Source organism: Marmota marmota, unplaced genomic scaffold, assembly GCF_001458135.2.
Source record: "Marmota marmota marmota unplaced genomic scaffold, marMar, whole genome shotgun sequence".
NCBI lineage: Eukaryota > Metazoa > Chordata > Mammalia > Rodentia > Sciuridae > Marmota > Marmota marmota.
In genome coordinates this window covers 24434820-24448775 of record NW_026000142.1, presented here as the reverse complement: position 1 = coordinate 24448775, position 13956 = coordinate 24434820, and the positions used below count along the sequence as shown (strand labels likewise).

General features: G+C 44.8%; 1 non-coding gene across 1 annotated transcript; it reads right to left on the bottom strand.

The window, feature by feature from the left end:
• Positions 1–10509: 10509 nt before the first annotated feature.
• On the bottom strand, positions 10510–10581 carry Trnaa-ugc. The gene has a single exon. It is a non-coding gene; the product is annotated as a tRNA-Ala (tRNA).
• Between the last annotated feature and the right edge of the window lie 3375 nt (positions 10582–13956).

Genomic DNA, 13956 nt, shown 5'->3' with positions numbered 1-13956 from the left:
TTAGACTCTAAGTAAGTAATGGAGAGTCGGTCAAATATTTTGAGTTAAACAGAAAACTTTACACTCAAAAATGGCTGGAACCACTGTCGTGGTGAAGGGAATGGAAGAGCCTGGTGTGGAGAAGTTTGATTACCTACAGGTGAACAGGCTGGGCAGGAAGCTAAGTCGGGCAGCCAGTGGAGCATAAAGGCAGAAGTGAGAGCCTGTGGGACTGCTCAAGGGGAACCATAGCAGACCAAGGATAGCTCCTCTGATGAGCAAAGATGCAAATTTATAATTCAGTGTCTTCTAAAAGAAAAAAGAAAGCCCCTGCAACAAAACTACTTGCTATTGGTGTTTTAAAATACCCTTTAAATCCCACATCTGCCACTGTCTCTTCTCTCCTTCAAGCTGCTGAAGAAGCTTGGCTTCCCCCTCCTTCCCTGAGAACTGGGCTTGAGAACCCAAGCATCCGCCTCCGATATTTAGACCTGCAGGTGGGCGGTTTCCCAGGGACCCCTTAAAAGCAATCCACCAGCAGAAAGCAGAGACTGAGGTTTGGGATTCCTTTGTAGGTCTCCTCCCAGCTTTTCTTCAGCTCACTGCTTAAGAATGTCCTCCAGACATGGACTCAGAGGCCAGAGCTCTTGAATATTTATCGAGTGCCTCCTGACACACGTGGGAGACTGAGAACAGGAAAATCAGGCCCAGGCGGGTGTCTGAGGAGCCTGCCTGGGAACTGGCCAGACTTTGCAAGTTTCAAGCTGCCTAGTTTATTCTGCAGAATCCTGCCCTGCCCTGCCCTTCTCCCTTGAGATGTGGGTGTGGAGCCAGTGGCTGCCAGGGAGTTGGCTTCTTGTTGCTATTCTCCATGCTGACTTCCATTGCTCCTCTGTAAACAATGGCCTGGGCTGACCATCTCGGCCTAGAGCCCTTCCCTGGCAGGATGCAGACTAACGCCGTGTCACAAAGCCTTGCTTTGTGGCCCTGACTGGAAGAGTTGTCACTAGCTAGGAGATGGTCCCTGGCAGATCCTGGCATGTGGTGAGCAGACAGCTCTGTGCTGGTCACAGTATTCAAAGTACCTCCCACTGGATGTCGCATCCTGGGTCCTGAAGTCTCTGCAGGATGTGCTGCCTCTGTCTTCTTGTGGAGCTTGCTGGCCTCAAGTTCATGGGCACTTTGATCACTGACCCTGAACCAGGTACCAGGGAGATTAGGAGCAGTAGTTTTTGGCCTGGTGATTGTCGCCTGGAGCCTGAGGCCAGCATCCAGGCTGTAGCATATGGCTGTGTCTGTTTCCAGGAATGGCAGCCCTAAGGTTGTGCAGAGCCTTTACACAGTGATCCTCCTCACATCAGGGGGATGTATGGAACCTGCCAACTCCTGCCTCAGAGCACAGGTCCCTAAACAGCACCCTTGAGGGTGGGAGACACAGGCAGAAAGAAATAACATAAGAAGTAAATATCCAGTCAGAAATAAAATAATAAAATAAAAGTAAATATCTCTTTTATCTTGGGATAGGGAATGTCTTAAATAAGATACAGTCAAAAACCCGTCAACTCATAAAAGATTAATAATTTCAGCTAATTAAACTTAAGAACCTTGATTCATTACAAATACTTTCAAGAAACATCAAAGATAAGACAGAAGCTGGGAAAAAATTATATATGTGTTACATACAAAATGACAAAGGGTTAGAATTGAGGACATTGGAGTCCTGCTTTCCTGATGGGGTGGAGGGAGTGGGAAATACAGTTAAGTATGAAAATGGACAAAAAATATGAACAGGCATTTACAGATGGGAAAACACATAGGATCAGTCAACATAAGAAGATGCTAACCCTGTCAGTATCCAGTAAAATATAAGGCAGAGCCCCAGAGAGACACGTTTCCTGAGTCCAGGCAACCTGCTTCTATCTCCCTGGGCCTGAAGAGCCCTTCTCAGGCTTCTGTCTGGGATGCCTGGCCTGCTGGGCTCCGCAGAGCCCTCTGCCCTTCCTTCCCCCAGCTCTCTTCCCAGCCAGGGCCTGAGTCTGACCCTGATTCTTCCCTTTCCTGTCTCCATCGGTGGACATAGCAGATCCTCCAGGGCCCACACCCATCCTCAGTCTTCCTCCCATGTCTCAGCAGGCCAAGTGGGCCCTAGGGCGCACATTTTCTTTTCTTTTTTTGAAACTGACAAATGGATTATTTTTTATTCTTATAAATGTATTTGACAATTTCATGAGAAATGAAACAAAGTATCACATTTTCACACAGAAGGGTAGTCCACCTTAGGACTGAATTTCAGGCTGACCTCAGAGCAGAGTCATGATAGGATAACATGGCCATCGATTAGCATCTCCTAAATCAAGTTCAAGTATGAAAGGGGCTGTCTTGGCTGACTGCAGAGCCACCCTTTCCCCCTGTGGGCAGCTGTGTCTGGTCATTGGTCTGGGAAGGAACCTCATCATAACACAGCGCACGTGCAGACGGGAGCCAGCCCCATGGAGACTGTGTGCCTGAGCAGTGCTAGCACTGCTCAGGCCTGCTTCTCAGAATCATGCGACACTTTTCCTCCGGAGCTTACCAGGTTCAGAAACCTCTACTGATTATCCTTTTGACACCTGAAAACATAAACTGAAGTGAGTGGACCTGTGCTTGAAATGACAACTAGAAACCACAGAGCAGATGGTGAACTTCTGCATCATTCTGTGTCCAACAAAAACCAACACTAAACAGTGGGATTTGGGTGCCACTTCTACTCTTACTGCTCTTAGCAACTGGTGAACCCTTTGGTCCAGCGCAGCTGAGGGACACTTCAGTCAAGGTCTAAGTCCTTGCTCCACTGCTCTCCTAAATCTGGCTCAGGGCTCCTCTCCTTCCCAGTGTCTGATTCACTTTGGATTCTAAGCCAGTCCAGGCACAATGATCACCATTTTTCCTCCATGACCTTTATGAAAACAGCAGGCTGGGTAGTTCTCATCAACTGTATATCTAAGGAGATTTCACTTTTTTTCTCTCTCTCAGTGTCTCACTCTGTTTCTACTGTGCACTCTGCAAATCAAGCGCTCATTACTGAGATACATCAGTGAACAAAAAAGTCTCAAATCCTTGCCCTCGTGGAGATTGCACTCCAACAGAGGAGAAAGAAAATAAGCAGAATAAAAAGTGAAACCTATGATGTGCAGAGGGTGGTAAGCAATCCCAAAAACAGCTTTTAGATATTTGCATGGCACTACAGCTGTAAAAATAGATAGTTTTACTGACCACTTACTAATAATGAACATGGGTGGAGCAATCTCTTAGGCCAGGCATTTCATTCAGTGACTATTTATTTATTTATTTATTTCTGATGGTGAAGATCAAGCCCAGGATCTTGTGTATGCCAGGCATGCACTCCACCATCAACCTGTACTCCCAACTTCTCAGTGATTCATTTCAATTGTATGATAACCCAGGTGGTAGGTGTTATTCTTTTGGGGGGTGGGTACCGGGGATTGAACTGAGGGGCACTTGACCACTGAGTCACGCCCCCCCGGCCTTATTTTGTATTTTATCTAGAGACAGGGTCTCACAGAGTTGCTGAGCCCCTCATTTTTGCTGAGGCTGGCTTTGAACTCATGATCCTCCCGTAATCCTCTGCTGGGATTACAGGCGTGCACCGCCATGCCCGGTGGTAGGTGTTATTCTTATCCCCAGCTTACAGAAGATGAAACTGGTGCACAGGGACTTCTCAAGATCAGCTGCTTAAAAATAGAGTCAGATCTAACACTGTGGAACTATGAACTCTTTTTTCTTAGTCAAGCTGTGCTATAGTTTGAATGTTTCCACCAAAACTCATGTTGAAATTTAATCAGCATTGTGAGAGGGTCCACTCACGCTGGGATAGAGAATGGACACTTAGTTTGACCGTGGGATTTGGAGGCAGGAACTTTGGGAAGTGATGAAGGTTAAGTGAAGCCATAAACGGGGGCCTTACTCTAGCGAGACCGTGGCTTTATAAGAAGAGGAGGAAGAACCCGAGCGAGGATGTTCTGTTCCAACAGATGTGCCCTGCGCCACCCAGGGACTCTGCAAATGATTTTGCAGAAGATCCTTACTAGATGTGGTCCCTTGGACCTCCCTTGACCTTGGACCTCCAAAACCATGAATTAAATTACTTTGATTCTTTATGATTTATGCACTCTATGGTATTCAGTTACAGCATGAGAAAATGGATGAAGATACTGTGCAATACACCTCTCCCTGGGCTCCTCTGTACTGCAGGCACCACATTGGGGCAGGAGTGCGTAGCCACAGCACATAAGAGTGATGAAAGGAGTCTTTCAGTGGGTCTGAAGTGACCACTGTCCCCCTCCTGTGCAGAAGGCTTTGCCTGCCCTGCATGTCCAGCTGACCCAATCTTGGCAACAATTGCCTGGAAGTGGCCTTTTAGCCCTGTTTTGGCCCTGCCAGGAGTGTGTTTAACAGGGCACAGTGTTACCCTGCTCTGACTCAGACTCTGGTGAAATGGATCCCTGAGTCAGAGGGGGCTCCTGTAGCTTCACTGCCTGCCATCTCAACAAAGCAGGGCCTAAACCCCCGGATCTGTTGGGGCAGCCTGAATGCGCTTGGCCAGGATTGAAGGTGGTCTCAGAATGCGGAGTCCCCTGTATCCCCTGAAGACTATTCTCCCTAAGCGGGGTCTATAGCATAGGGAGGGGGCATACTTCCCACAGTGGCAGGAAGCTGAACCCAGGAGAGAAGCAGAATGTGTGTATTCCTGTGTGCAAAATGCCTTACTCAATATGTGAGGCCAAACGCTGGTGCTTGCTCCTCCCTGGTTTGTAGTGGCAAGAACACCAAGTCAATACCAGGGGAATGAGTTCCCGTGTTTCTAGTCCTAAGCCATGTGACCTGGGCCAGGCTGCCCAACCTCTCTCACAGTCAATGTCTTTGTCTATAAAATGGGGCTCCCTTCCTGCCTGACTCTAGGATTTGTGGTGAGGACCACAGGAAATAATGTACCTGAGTGTGCTCTGTAAAATATAAGGTGACCTAGTGTGTTGGGCATGTCCATCATCCTGGTGGTGTCTGAAATTTGGGGTCCTATCAGAAGGAATCAGTATGGGGCTTATTTGGATTTCAGACAAGCAGAAGGCAAAATTCCTGCTCATCAGAAAAGGCCACATGTACCAAACCCCTCCTTGTTCCAGAAACATCCTCTAAGGTTAATTTGTTCCATGAAAGGTTCCTGTGGTGACCCTTCCCAACAGTCTTCCACTCCCTCCAACAGGTGAGCGGCTGGGGAGCCAGGAGGAGCTGGGTGAGCGAGAGTCAGAGAGAGCAGGTGTCTTAAGGATCTGGGCTGCAGAGCCAAGGCTTGTGCCATGCTGGGTTTAAACAGGGCCCCGCTGCACGTATCACCCCCATCGGTCACGACAACAGCCACACCATAAGGCCTCTCCCCATGATCAGTGCGGATCCCAGCAGATGTGCCATTCACCCTCCACAGCGACAGATGTGCCCCTAAAACCAACAAGGTCCCTGCCCTGACAGCTCAACTGGCTTGTCTTCCTCTCTGGAGAGGGAGGGAGCAAGGATTCTGGTTGTTTAGACAAAGGGAGCTCTCGTTTATGGGGCCCCCTCCTGCTTGCCATATGCTACTTCTGTTTAATCCTCCCAACAGCTCCGTGAGGTATTAGCCCTGTTCCCTCTCCAGGGAAGCTGAGCCTTAGAGAGGCCGCGGCATTCATCTCAGCCTCGCAGTCGGCAGGCAGCAGGCTCAAATTGGAACCCAGATTTGTTGGACCCTAAATCATAGGCTCTGACAAGTCTTGTTATTAACCAGGCCATAAATACTTCCTAAGTACCTGTTCTGTCTCTGGAACTGCTGGGGATACGACAGGCACGGGAGGTGAGGTCCGGGGCTCCCGGGATTGGGGCAAACCTGGAGATAAGTGAGCAGGAGACCTGCAGCAGGTGTTCTCCACTCTTCCATCACACTCTGAGCCCAGCAGGGAGTCTGGGGGAAAAGCCAGGAGGATTTCGATGGCCTGGCAGCCACTGAGGATGGGAGAGACAGCTGTCAGGGCCAGAGGGAAGTGTGAGTCATCCCAGCCCAAGATGGACTCAGGAGCTCAGGGTGATTCATGCACACATAAAGAAGCCCAAGCAGGACTTGAGCTCCCATCCAGTTCTCTTTGAGCCTTGAAGGGGTGAGGAAAGGGTGGTTCAGGCCAACTAAGGCCTCGGCCCCCAGGGGTGTCTGTGTGGACATGCCTGTGCCAAGCCCACAGGTTCTGTGAGGGCCGCCCATGCCAAGCCCGCTGGTCCGCGTGAGCAGCTGTTTCTATTTTCCCTCCAGCCTCCATTCTGGGAACCAGGCCAGCATTCATAGCCTTTGCCTTTCTGTAAAAGAGAAAACTACTCAGGGCTGCCAGACACTAGAAGCTTGCTCAGGGTGCACTGGCCACATTCTGCTGGCCTGGAAGGCACAGCTTCCTGGGAGCCCCTGTTCCCTGGGCTGGCCACGTTGAGCCTTCCCCTCTCCTACAGCAGCTGGAATCCACCTTTGGGGGCCCACTCTTTTCATGGGGGTTTCTCCCTGCTCTTTGTTCCTAAAACAGATCAGCTTGCTGTCCGTCCCAATTTCCAGGGATGGGGGAGGGGAGCCTTCAATATGTTGTCCCAGGAGAGAGTCCTGCAGCCCTAGTGCTGCCTTGAACCCTCTCAAGATGTGCAGTTTGACAGTGACTTAGGTACAACTTGACTTCAGGCGTTCTGAGATGTGTCTAAGAGCTCAGTCTGAAGCTGCGTAGTTGAGAAAGGTTGAGGGGGGGCAGGCTTCATTCACCTTTGTCCCCGGGCCCCTTCCCTGCCTCTAGGGTTAGCTATTGGTACTTGAAATCCAGTGTTCCAAGATGAGTGGAGTTCCTTTCTAGAATAATCTGTGGCATGCTTGTTCACTCTTCTCGACAGCTTCTCCCAACCTCGGAGTGCCCTTGTGACTACAAACAGTTCCATAGGACACACGCAGAGGAACATTCAGTTACAAACCTCTTGTTTTCTTACATGATTTTCTTGACTGTTTCCCTGGAGGTTTTTATCGAAACAACTTTCTTTTTTAGGTAAACAAGAGGGGAGTCTGATCTGTTATCCTCAGAAATTAGAATGCATGAAATTACACTGGCTTTGAAGGCATTGCAGCATTTGCAGAGCTTTGGTTGAGGTCTTGGTAGTAGGTGATGGAAGCCCCACTACCTGCCTTGAGAATCTGCTCAGAGGCTGGTGGGAGATGAAAAAGCCAATAGAAAATTGCAAAGCTGTGCTCCAAAGCTATAGAAGAGGTGCAAAAAAGGATTCTGGAAATCCACAGGATGGGTAGGAGGCCACAGAGGCTAAATCTTGAAGATGGGCAGGAATTCTTCAGAAAGACATCATGAGCTTGATAGCAGCACTGCACTCATAAAGTGCACTTGTGAGGCAGGAGACCCTAAAGGTTCACGCTACATAAACAGCGTGTGACATTTGAGAGGGAGGAGGAAGTGAAACTCCCTACAGAGAGCCCTGGCTAGTGGCCCTGATAAGGAACCTTTCTGTCAGGTACTGTCTAGGCATAGACAGGGGAGAGAGGGCTGCCAATGTGGGCACTGGGGTTACTACTGGGGAAGTGCTGTCCAGGGTGGGGGAGTGGCTGAAGATGGAGGGTGACCTTCCTCAGCACTTTTGCCATAGCTAGAATCCACTCTAGTTCCTCTGGTGAGAACGTGCCATGAGTTCCGCCTGCTTTTCATACCCTGTTGGCAGGATGTCAGGATCAATGTTGCCAACACAACTACTTCCCACCCCAACAACAGTTTCTGAAACCCGAGGCCAGCAGTGGCTGTCCTTTGTTCCTGGAGTCAGGAGGAGCTTGACCGAGCTCAACCCCAACACACCACCTGCTCCACCCTGAGGCTGGGCTCTGTCTTTTGAGCGCATGAAGCCCTGCCAGAATAAGGGTGAAGGAGCCACAAACATACTGAGTTGGCAAAGGCTGAGTCATCTCTAACTCCTTCACCTGGCAGGTGAAGACAGAGGCCTGGGGATGAGACCAGGGGAGGGCAACTGCACCCTGTCCTCACCCCAAATCAGTGCTCTACCATCTCTTTTTATCTTTACCCAAGACTGGGTCAGGAGCCTTTTCTCTGAGGTCCCCTAACAACTCCTGGTGATCCCTGTTAGGTTTATAGACATTCACATCAAAGGCTCCCACTGCCTCTCAGTCTAGCTAGGAGGGTGCCATGTCTTTTTCGTCTGTTGCATAGTAGGTGTTCAAGGAATATTGAATGCTGTAAGTCTGGGCAGGAATAGCCGGCACTCTTTTGGGTCACTGCTTTTTCTTTTCTTTTTTTAATATTTATTTTTTAGTTGTAGTTGGACACAATACCTTTATTTCACTTATTTATTTTTATGTGGTGCTGAGGATTGAACCAGCGCTCTACCGCTGAGCCACAACCCCAGCCCGGGTCGCTGCTTCTTAAACATAGCTGGATCCAACTTCAGAAAAGAAAGTTTCATCTTAATATAAACAGCACTGTTAAACTTACAAGTTAAAAAAAACTAAATTTCCCTTTTCAGATCTTGGAGTAGAATGAAGATCATGCCATTTTTGATTCTGTGGCTCCTCTCACCCTTCTTTCCCCAGCCCCAGTTCCACAGTGCTGTCCTCCTAGATAATACTGTGCTGATTTGAGAAGTGGGGTTTGGGGAGGCTGGGCTGAGCAGGTACCTTATTCCCTTTGTCTTGGCTGGGACTATTTTGCTTTGAGGCAGAGTGAAGACAGGACGGAGAGCAACCCTGGCATGTGCCCAGACTCCTGTGTGGCATTGCCTTGTGCCCTTATGAAAGGAGTTAGGACCACCTACTTTTCCACCCCTGAGGAAATCGCTTTCCTGGGGAGTCAGGGAAAAGGAAACCAGGGCAGAGAAGAGGTCAGGCCACTTGCCACGTTGCCAATATGGTCCGCCTTTCTCACCTTAACTCTCTACTCTGAGCTCTGACGCTTTCAGCGCAACTGTAGTAAGGTAGACAGCAAACAGGAAGTGAGGTTTAGCAGATATCCCCTTAAGAACACAGGGGAGCTCAGAGGAGCTTGGCTCTAGCTGATACATGCTAGAAGGAAGTTTTGTGTAATGAATAAAAACCACATTGTATCAAAGAGCTCTTGCCCCCGAGATTCTGTGGTTGGTAGCCAAGGGTATTTTGTTGGCATGTATATTCTTCTGATCTCTTAGGAAATGACTTTTGTAGGCATTAAAAGCAAGAGTACTTTAGGCCCCTTCCTGAGCCTCTAGGCAACCTTAAAAGATTAAACCACAACACCAAGATTGGATGCTGGTTTGGAGTTTCACCCCCCAAAAGGATGGCCCCGACATCCTCTCCCAAATGGCGGACTTGGGAAGGTTATGTTTGGAAAGAAGAAAGAAACATCCCTGAGCAGTTCTGGGCCTGTGGAAGGCATGGTTTCATGTTCAAGTACAGAGGTAAACAGAGCATAGCAGTGGGTTAAAGGGATCGTTTATCTTCTTGCTGATGACAGACATGAGCTCTGGCCCAAGGCCCAAGCTTCTTATCCTTGAAAAACACATTTTACAGATTGTTGGCAAAGGCAGCCAACCCAGATTAAGCTGCCAGACCTAACTATTTTAGATCTTCCTCCTACTCCTCTTGAAAAAATACAAGATAAAGATTTGGAGGGATACTTCTTCCCTGCATTTGAAAGAGGAATTCAAGGAGAGCTTGGAATTGGATTTGTAGGGGTTTGCTGACCCCAGAAAGCCCAATGTACAACTTCAGATCAGTTCCATAACAAGAGCTGATTGCATTTCTAATAGGATTCCTTCAAATGGTGGATTCCTAAGGACATTTAAGGATTTATTTACAGATTGTTAACTTGCTTGTCAAAGAACCTGAGGGCAGAGACATTTTGAGCTGACATTTTGGGAGTGCACCCTCAAAGGGTGATCAACCAGAAATAAAGATAAAGAGCCTTTGAAATGGTAATGTGAAGTAATGGGGACAGTATTTCCTTTGATAGGTACCATTTTAGAAAACATCTCTAGTGGAAGGCAAAGCCTAGATGTGCATGTCACTTGCTTTTCACTGACTAATTAATATTTCAGTGACTGGCAATCCTCAGTCATCACCATAAAATTTTTCTAGAAACTGCCACATAAATTGGACCATCATAAAACAGGTTTCTGCAAAATGCATTATATTTTTTATCATGAGAACAAAGTTACAAATTTGAAGTTACATTCCTGATTAGGGACCTGACATCAAACATATCAGATATATGTTGACAATTTCTGCCAGAAATGCAAAAATAAAAGAACTCTAAACTCCATGCTTTTTATACATAGTAAGCCCATGCTCTAAGTGCTATATAAAGTGGGGGTAAAAGTGCCATATGCTTCCCCAGGGTATCCTGTTAGTGCCTGCAATTGCTAACTTGCTTGACTATTTTTTTAAAATATTTTTTTAGTTGTAGATGGACACAATATCTTTATTCATTTATTTTTATGTGGTGCTGGGGATCAAACCCAGGTCTCCTGCATGCAAGGCAAGCGCTCTACCACTGAGCTACAGCCCCAGCCCTTGCTTGACTATTGACTGGTGACTGTTGTCATCAGTACACTAACCCTGAGGTAAGAAAGGCAGGTCTTGGTCCCTGAGTCCATCAGATAAGGAAACTGAGGCTCATGAATGCATAGCTAGTTGGAAGTGTATCAGAGACTTACAGAATAAGTTTTGTTTGATTCTTCTTTTTTTTTTTTTTTTGGTACTGGGTATTGAACCCAGGAGCACTCAATCACTGAGTCACATCCCCAGCCCTTTTGTATATTGTATTTAAAGACAGGGTCTTGCTGAGTTGCTCAGGGGCTAAGTTGCTGAGGCTGACTTTAAACTTGTGATCCTCCTGCCTTAGCCTCCCAAATTGCTGGGATTACCAGCATGTGCCACTGTGCCTGGCTTTGATTCTTAACTCTGGTCACTTTTCACAGCACCACAGTGACCACTTATGAAATCCTGCCTATGAGACAGTGGCATTGAATATTTGTGTGTCTAAAGGGATAAGGTTTAAAAGCACATACACTCTAGTTTCCCTACTCCCCCCACCCTTCTTCTTCTTCATCTTCCTATTTCTAAATAAAAACGCCTGTTTTAAATCAAGTCAAATGCCTATGTTACTATGTGGAAACTGAAGGATGTGGGGCTGTGTAAAGGTATACAGAAAACCTCAATAGGAAATTACACAGAGGAAAAGTGTAAAACACTACAATACAAACTTGACCTAAAGCAAATGCTTAGAATAAACATGTAACACTCTTATTTGTTTTTTTTTCTCCTAGAATTTAAATGAGCCCTTTATTACCAGAGTTTTAAAATAAACAAATGAAAAACTGTCTCTAAAAGCTGACACTTTTTTTTGTTGTTGTTTCTTTCTGAAGAGGTTTTCAAAATATTTCCTGGACTTCAGAACTGCTAGAAGCAGCACAGAGTTCACTTGACATTTTGTTGACAAGACCTGCAACACTTCACACTTCATTGGAAAGCCATAAAAGCAGGTTCCAGGTCATTAACTGAGTCTTCTAAGAGGAGCTGCTAGCTGCATTCAGATAGTGGGATTAAGAAAAAAATTCTTTTATTACAGTTGTCAGGGTCTTGTGGTTGTTGTTTTTAAAATGGATTTCAAGTGCACAGACTGCAATTAATTAAATCTCTTGATTCATGACACACCATCATCATAGATCCAATGTCATTTTTACTTCGTCAACTTTTTAAAATAACAAGCATCCGGTGAGACCACTGTCCAACCAAGAATTAGATGCTCACCTTTTACCTTGACCTAGGGAGAAGGCCCCCACTCATCCCCACTGTCTGTCTCTCTTGCATTGGTCACTCTTTTCCTAAATTGGTTGTTTGTAATTCCATCACTCTTTTAAAAAATAATTACCAAATATGCTTGAACACCTACATAGCATCTAGGGCTTTCTCAGTTAATAAAAGTAGCATCACACTCTTCAGTATTTTGTAGCTTCTTCTCACTTGACGCTGTTTCTGAGATATCCACTTTGTCAGGAAAGCTGTAGCTCATTCATCTCACCTGTTGTAGTCCACTGTGTGACTCTCGTAAAACATAGTAGAATTTCTTCTGCCAACAAGTATTCATTTTGTTTCTATTTCTTTGCCTAAGAAAATATTTCTTGCTATGAACATTCTTCTTCATATTATGCAGGTGCCAATATTTCCCTTGGGTAAGTACCTAGATGTGGAATTCCTGGGTCTTAAAGTATGAACAAACTTACAAGATAACTACACATGATTTTCCAGAGTGCTTATGCTAATTTACACTCTTGCCAGCAGTTTGATTACTTTGCTTCCTGTTACCCTCAAACTTTTATTGTCAGCCTTAATTTTTATAAATAGATGTAAACTGGTATCTTTGCATGGTTTTAATTTACATTTCCCTGATAATGAGGCTGAACGTTGCTTCATGTATATTAGTTATATGTATTTCCTCCTCTATGAAATGCCTGTTTGAACTTTTTGCAGTTTTCTATCATTTTTCTTACTGGTGTTAGGAACCTAATATATTCTGCATGCTAACTCTTTTGCTGTAATAATTTCTCCTAGTTTTAATTTTTCCATTTTCTTTACAGTTTATGTCAATGACTAATTTATGTATAGGAAGTTGTGAATATTGCCTCTAAATGTTTCAAGTATTTCTGTGTCTCATTTAAGAAATTCCTCCCTATTCAAAGATCAGGAAAATATTCATTTATGTTTTTCTTTAAAGGTTAAAAGTCTCTTCTCAGCTTTTAAGCTCACAATCTATGTTTGATTTTTGAGTATGGAGTGAAGTAAGATCTTATTTCATTTTTTCACATGGATAACCAATATTTCTGCCTCATTTGTTATTAAGTCTTTCCTTTCCTGAGTTCACTACTTCTAGCCTGTCTTAAAATTTCAAATATGTATAGGTATAATTGGGCTCTATTCTGTCTACTGGGCATTTCTTTTATTCCTGCACTGATATCATCTTGTCTTAATTACTATAACTTCATAAAAAATCATTGGATCTGCTAGGATAAATTAATTTTCTTCTTCAAAAAATCTTGGTTCCCCTTTGCTCCTCTGTACATATTAGAATCAACTAATGTTCTATGAAAAACCTTTTTGGTATTTTGACCATAATTGATTGCATCTTGTAGATCAATTTGGAGAAATTTATCTTGCTTATGAAGACCTATATGTTAATAAAGACAGGATATTTCTCCATTTAGATGTCCTTTAATCCTTTTTGCTAAAATTTTAGAATTTTTAAGTATAGATTTTGCACATCTTGTTATATTTCTCCCTAGCACTTTTATAGTTTCGTGATTTTCTAAGTCAATAATACTGATATTTATTTTTTAAAATAAATTATGCTTTTTTCAGAGTCTGGTATATGAAAATGAAATTGTGCTTTATATTCTTCTTATCAAAATCTTCTTTTATGTCTAATAATTTATTTTTAGAGTCTTCAGGGATTTCCATGTAGATAATCATATCATCCATAAATAATGCAATTTTTTTGGTCTTTCCAATCTTTTTGTGTTTAATTTCTTGACTTACTGTATCATACAGGATCACTTCACAATGCTGATGGAAATGGTGAGGGTAGGCATTTTTACTTTGGTCCTGATTGTTAAAGACAAACTCCCCATGTTTTTGTTGCTGAGCTTTATTTAAAATTGAGATTTTTGAAGTCCCTCACAGCAGCATTTCCATTCCTTTGGCCAGCACTTAGTCACAATGTCACAGATAGCTGCAAGGGAGGCTGGGAAATATACAGTAGTTTTTTTAGCTGGGTGGCACCAGACAAGTGGAGTTCTGCTAATTTGAGATGAAAAGGAAAGTGAATAATTCATTGCTGATGAATAGGGAGTTTCTACTCTGTCTTGTGGCTGTTGCCCCAACACCAA